Source organism: Anabrus simplex, chromosome 10 (assembly GCF_040414725.1).
Source record: "Anabrus simplex isolate iqAnaSimp1 chromosome 10, ASM4041472v1, whole genome shotgun sequence".
Taxonomy (NCBI): Eukaryota; Metazoa; Arthropoda; class Insecta; order Orthoptera; family Tettigoniidae; genus Anabrus; species Anabrus simplex.
In genome coordinates, this window is record NC_090274.1 from 7,429,845 (window position 1) to 7,436,714 (window position 6,870).

Genomic DNA, 6,870 nt, shown 5'->3' on the forward strand with positions numbered 1-6,870 from the left:
TACAAGCGTACAATTTGAAGCTAGCGGAATAAAAGTTACGTAGCATCATTGGAAAGTAGGTTTAATTGGTTAATGCTTTCTGCTGCGTTCAGATACTGACTGGTACTCTTCGATAATGCGGTGTAAGAGTAGCCTACACTTCCGCTCTCTTCAGCGCGCGGCACATGCGTTTGGATCGAGTTCCATATTGCTCCATATAGGATTGACGTAATGACGGGGTGTAAAACTATAAAACACGTCATCCCAACACACAAATAATAGGGATAGAAGTCAGGAAAGAAGAAGTGTCTCATCCGGTAAATTCTTTTCTGTGTTATCTTATCTATTACCAAATCACGTGATGATGAGGAGATGTATGTTGTTGAATACTCGACATATTTATTTTGGGATTATACACAAATCGTCCACCTCTGTGTTGTAGTGGTTAGTGTGATTAGCTGCCACGCCTCGGGAGGTCAATTGAGTAGAGGAGTTTTCGATTCCCACCTCAGCCATCCTCGAAGTGATTTTCCGTGGTTTCCCACCTCTTCTCCAGACAAATACCGGGATGGTACCTAAACCTAACTTAAGGCCACGACCGTTTCCTTCCCTCTTCCTTGTCTATCCCTTCCAATCTTCCTATCCCCTGTTCAGCATAGATGCGAGGTACTGGTCCTCCTTCCTAATTTCATCTCCGACCCAATGTCTGCCCTTGGGGCGGTATAGGTGCGGTCCTCGCTCAGTCCGGGGTATAAATCAACCCTGGACGGTAAAAAATGAAATGAAATGGCGTATGGCTTTTAGTGCCGGGAGTGTCCGAAGACATGTTCGGCTCGCCAGGTGCAGGTCTTTCGATTTGACAAACGTGGGCGACCTGCGCGTCGTGATGAGGATGAAATGATGATGAGGACAACACATACACCCAGCCCCAGCGAAATTAACCAATGATGGTTAAAATTCCCGACCCTGCTGGGAATCGAACCCGGGACCCCTGTGACCAAAGGCCAGCACGCTAACCATTTAGCCATGGAGACGGAACCCTGGACGGTAAACAGACTAAATATACCGAGCTCGATAGCTGCAGTCCCTTAAGTGCGGCCAGTATCCAGTAATCGGGAGATCGTGGGTTCGAGCCCCACTGTCGGCAGCCCTGAAGATGGTTTTCCGTGGTTTCCCATTTTCACACCAGGCAAATGCCGGGGCTGTACCTTAATTAAGGCCACGGCCGCTTCCTTCCAATTCCTAGGCCTTTCCTATCCCATCGTCGCCGTAAGACATATCTGTGTCGGTGCGACGTAAAGCAAAAAAAAAAAAAAAGACTAAATAAAACAAGTTTAAAGAAAGGAAGTAGCCTAGATAACTACCGAGAGAGGCAAATGGAACTGCAGCGAGCAAATGCCACATAAATAAATCGTGCCCCACACCAACTTATATCGCTGCGTGACCGCGGAGTTCCAGAACTCCTGATCAACTTCATTCGACTGCTCTACTCAAACACCACCAGTCGTGGTAGATGCTGAGTCCGCACCTCTGATGACTTCTGTGTGAAAGTTCGCGTTCAATCAGGCATCTACGCAGTCACCGCTCCTTCTCATCCTCGTCATGGACACTGCAACATGTGATTTGCATTGTGATGTCTCATGGACACTGCGACATGCTAGGGAAGAGCTCCAGAGACTCTGGGTTTCGTATTTGAAAACAAGTATGGCTGATGGTTCCATCCAGGCTACCTTGTTCGAATACCCGGGATCATACCTGCAGAGTAAAGGTGAAGTTAGAGCAACGTGAAGCTAAGTTACAGGAACTTCCTGTGACTGCAGAATGCCAATTCACCTGAAGTCAAAGAACTGTTGTACGTCTAGTGTACTAATGAAGGCCGACTTCATGCAATGGAAATGCGCATGGTTCGCTGGACACCCCGTCTAGGATCACATGGCACTCCCAGGTCCCCATTCCAGATAAAATGCGAGAAAGGCGACTATGTTAGTGTTGCCCCGTCTAACGGGCAGCACCTGGAACAGTCGCCAAGACATCGCATCATGTTAGACATGGTCGTCTTCAAATGTTAAATCATGTAGGAAATAGTTTTGATTCCACGGAATTCCCATTGACCACATATCAGTAAGCAGGCGCGTACGATAAACAACAACCCTGTAGCAAAGTTTGGTTGTGTAGAATTCTCTGTAGAGGTAACATGGTAATATCCAACTTTAATCCGGTAGTTATTATTTGAGTATATAGATGGTAGGATATCAATTTATCTTCACTCACTGATGTTTATCTTCTCTAGTGGTACTTCGATATCGGATTCCAGTGTTGGACCCATAGAAAAATTATGTTTTAGGAAATCTGAAGTAGCAGAGAGGAGAGATCCTTCCTCGATGCAATCCAGGGGCCGACCAACCCGCCCCAAGAAGTATTTTTTTTACTTAGAACAGAAAAAATAAGAGCGAGACAGCCTCAAACTACAGATAGCCACCATTTTCTTTGTTACTATTGCCCAGCTGTGATCAGCTGTGTCTGCGATAGAACTCGTATGTTGTGTTCTCGCTGGGTTACCACATTCGGTGAAATCAAACTTCGTAATTTTTGTCAAATTTTAGCTGTACTCCAGGGGATGCTGGAGGCCTGCTGGCCTTTGCCACCTCTACTTGCCTCCAGTCCAGTGGTCTTATCTAAACCAATATTTTGTAATGCCAACGTTGGCAAGCCTGTGAACTTGTATTAGCTACTGAAAACCACCGCCATGTTGGAGTCGGATCTATAACCTATTATCAGGAACTGCGTTTCGAAGTTTTACCGCTTCTCTTAATGCTTGCCACGGGAACTTTCCGGGGACACTGTCATAAGATTTTCGAGATCAATGAACACAATTCATATTTCTTTAGATTTCTCTCTGTTACCCCTGGAGGCCCAGGTTCGATTCTCAGCTCTGCCACAAAATTTGAAACGTGGTACGAGAGCTGGAACGGGATCCACTCAGCCTCGGGAGGTCAACTGATTAGAGGGTGTTCGATTCCCACCTCAGCCATCCATGAAGAGGTTTTCTGTGGTTTCCCACTTCTCCTTCAGGCAAATACCGGGATGGTACCTAACTTTAGGCCACGGCCGCTTCCTTCCCTCTTCCTTGTCTATCCCTTCCAATCTTCCATCCCCCCACAAGGCCCCTGTCCAGCGTAGCAGGTGAGACCACCTGGGCGAGTTACTGGTCATCCTCCCTAGTTGTATTCCCCGACCCGACGTCTCACGCTCCAGAACACTGCCCTTGAGGCGGTAGAGGTGGGATTCCTCGCTGAATCCGAGGGAAAAACCAACCCTGGAGGGTAAACAGAATTTGTCAGTAACGTTATTAATTTATCCCCTCAATACTTCAACATTTCTAGTAATAATAATAATAATAATAATAATAATAATAATAATAATAATAATAATAATAATAATAATTGTACCGGGAGGTACACCTCAACTCCGCACATTTAAAAGAAGCGCTTTAAAGAATACAAAACGTGAAACAACGAATGCATGAAATTGGGACATTAATCGGAAGATGCCACCATTGAGTTATTGAGCAATGTGTTATTTTGAAGTTGCCTAAAATGTCTGTATTTATTTGTTTTGTTTTGGTTTACGCCAAGAAGTTTGAACTTTTCTCCATAGATGTCATTAAAAAACTGAGGTAATGCCCTCTGGTGCAAGGTAAAAAAATTAGTGATTTAAAGAAGTTTTGTGTTCTTATGTTTTCTCAACTAAATTAATGTTCATTTATTTTGATATTTCAAGGTTTGCAAGACTTCCTTCTCATCCCGCCAGCATTTGAATCTGGCCAATAACAATTATTTTCTGTAATTATGTTTCAGCCAATCTCTGGCTTCTTGTAGGTTTCTGGCTTAACCAATAAAAATGAGAGGGCGCGTCCGGATTTAGTCCAGAACCCTCTCGAACCATCCCCTCGAGTATACAAGCTGAGGCTTTTCTGGCTACCTTGTCTTTTTATCGCCGAATTTCTGAGATTGTGTGTTAAGACAGGAGGCGGGGCGCCTCATTCTTCTCCAGGCAGTTCATCAGCCCAGATAGTGGCCACCAGTCATATCTCTCTGTAGCTACCTCTGCAGACTTAGGCTACACGAGGGGAAGGTTCGAATTCCTAACTATGTAACCAACTTTTCTAAAATGTAAAACCTCTTTCAGCCAATGTAAAATTTCATAAAGAATTTAACTGTAAATCGGGGATAGAGAGGGTGCTACCCTCTCGAGTTCCCCTTCAATTTATTTTGAGGTGACTACGATTTTGTAACTTTTGTTTTCTGTAATGCGTTAAATTAACCTTCATTCTAGTCACCTCAGTAGCTTGGGATTAGCCTCTGCATCATCGGGCCGAGAGCCCAGTTAGGGTTTTATACTTAATTTCCTAGGAGCGCTAGTGTTCGCCTCCATACATTTTGTGTTCGGGCCAGTAATTTAACCTGTTTTTTTTTTTTTTTCTTGTCCACGAAGGCCCAGGAGTTTGGGTAATAGATACCCCTGTGTAGAAATTGTAAATTGTAGGTTGGGCCAAGAGAGGCCAGATTTGTAAGATTTTTATGTAACGTTGCCTTGAGTGGGTTGTAAGAAACTAGGAGCGCAGTCTCCTTGGTTAAAGTTGAAGAGCATGTAAGCTTTTTTCTGAAATTGCTAACCTTCTGCAATATTGAGGAGTGCCTTTGGAAGGCCGTATTTGTAACCTTTAGAGCAAAGTGCTCTGGAAATGGGTGTTTAATCAACGCAATATTTGCGATGTTGTAAACTTGAAAAATTGGAGCTGGAAGCTCAGCAATTGTAATCTTCAACCTATGGGTTTTCTTTCTTCAATCAAACTGCCATTTCTACCTGTAACCCTCTTATTTCACTAAGTGAAAAATTTGTTTTATTTGTGATTGAAAAAGAAATATAACCTATGTTAAAGTTTTGACTTAATCTTTGATATAGTAGATAGACCCATTTCCACCAGCACCTTCTTTCACCTCTTTCTTCTTCTTCTCCTTAATATGTTTATCCGCCAGGGTCGGCTTTTCCCTCGGACTCAGCCAGGGATCCCACCTCTACAGCCTCAAGGGCAGTGCCCTGGAGTTTCAGACTTTGGGTCGGGGGATACAACTGGGGAGAATGACCAGTACCTCGCCCAGGCGGCCTCACCTGCTATGCTGAACAGGGGCCTTGTGGAGGTATAGGAAGATTGGATGGGAAAGTTAAAGAAGAGGGAAGGAAGCGGCCGTGGCCTTAAGTTAGGTACCATCCCGGCATTTGCCTGGAGGAGAAGTGGGAAACCACGGAAAACCACTTCCAGGATGGCTGAGGTGGGAATCGAACCCACCTCTACTCAGTTGACCTCCCGAGGCTGAGTGGACCCCGTTCCAGACCTCGTACCACTTTTCAAATTTCGTGGCAGAGCCGGGAATCGAACCCGGACCTCTGGGGGTGGCAGCTAATCACGCTAACCATAACACCACAGAGGCGGACTCATCTCTTTCTGCTCCACGAAAACACGGTAATAATAATAATAATAATAATAATAATAATAAAGTCACCATCATCATCATCTTAGTCATAAGTTGGAATTAATACTGAGTCAATACTGGTCTGCATTTAGGGCAGTCGCCCAGGTGGCAGATTCCTTATCTGTTGTGTTCCTAGTCTTTTCGTAAATGATTTCAAAGAAATTGGAAGTTTATTTAACATGAAAGTAGCGAGAATGATTTCTGGCACGAACAGGTAGGAACAATGGCAACAGAATACTCGGAGAGAGGAGATAAAGGCTAAGTTAGGAATGAACACGATGGATAAAGCAGTGCGTTAAATCAGCTTTGGTGGATGGGGTCAATAATAATGTTATTGGCTTTACGTCCCACTGACTACTTTTATGGGTTTCGGAGACGCCGAGGTGCCGGAATTTAGTCCCGCAGAAGTTCTTTTTACGTGCCAAGAAATCTACCGACACGAGGCTGGCGTATTTGAGCAACTTCAGATATCACCGGACTGAGCAAGGGTCGAACCTGCTAAGTTGAGGTCAGTGCCTCAACCGTGGTAGGGTCTTGTGAGGCGACTGGAGGAGGATTGGTTCCCCGGGAAAAAAAAATGGATTTGACCATGGAGAGTAAGAGAAGTAGAGAGTGACGAAGACTACGATGGTTAGACTCAGTGCTAAATGACTTAAAAACTCAGGATATAACAGTAAATAACTGCCTATAATAATAAATTTAAAAAATAATGATTGAAATTGGATATTTGATCTAACATTCACACATTCATACATGTTCTGCAATCTCGATGGTTATGTAACAATAACATTATTCCACACGCACAAGTCACCCAGCGTTAATGTGGCATTTAATATCCTCATTCGTTCCATATTCTAAACCAAGCGTAGTAGCTTACTGTGTAACGGTTATTCCTCGTGCCAGGGAGCAGCAACTGCTCCTGCAGTGAAACCTTCGTACGCTCTAGTGAAAGGAGTTTCTGTAAGTAAACAACGTATTGCTTGAGGTTCTCACTGGCTAGCGAATATGATGTTGCCGTATGCTCGTTGGAGTCATGTGACCGTGTGGCCTAACGGATAAGGCGTCGGACTTCGGATCCGAAGATTGCAGGTTCGAATCCTGTCACGGTCGAGAATTTTTGCTTGCTAGTGTTGAATGGAAGTGACTTACCCTGGCAAGAATATGCATGTTGGATGTTTGTGATTTGCCAATTCATACTGCGCTGTGTGGAAAATAGCTTGTCCATTGGCCGAACACCAATGATATCCTGCAGCTATCAAGTGAGGTCTGACACCTCTATTGTAATAAGTAGTTAATATTGTCGTGTGTACTGACTTTATTTTTCACTTCTCTGATTGCTATATGAAAACTACAAAAT

The 6,870-nt window shown here is 44.1% G+C and overlaps 1 non-coding gene across 1 annotated transcript; it reads left to right on the plus strand.

Annotated features, from left to right (window-relative positions):
- The first annotated feature begins 6,550 nt into the window (after positions 1-6,550).
- TRNAR-UCG (transfer RNA arginine (anticodon UCG)) lies at positions 6,551-6,623 on the plus strand. Its single transcript has one exon. It is a non-coding gene; the product is annotated as a tRNA-Arg (tRNA).
- The last annotated feature ends 247 nt before the right edge of the window (positions 6,624-6,870 follow it).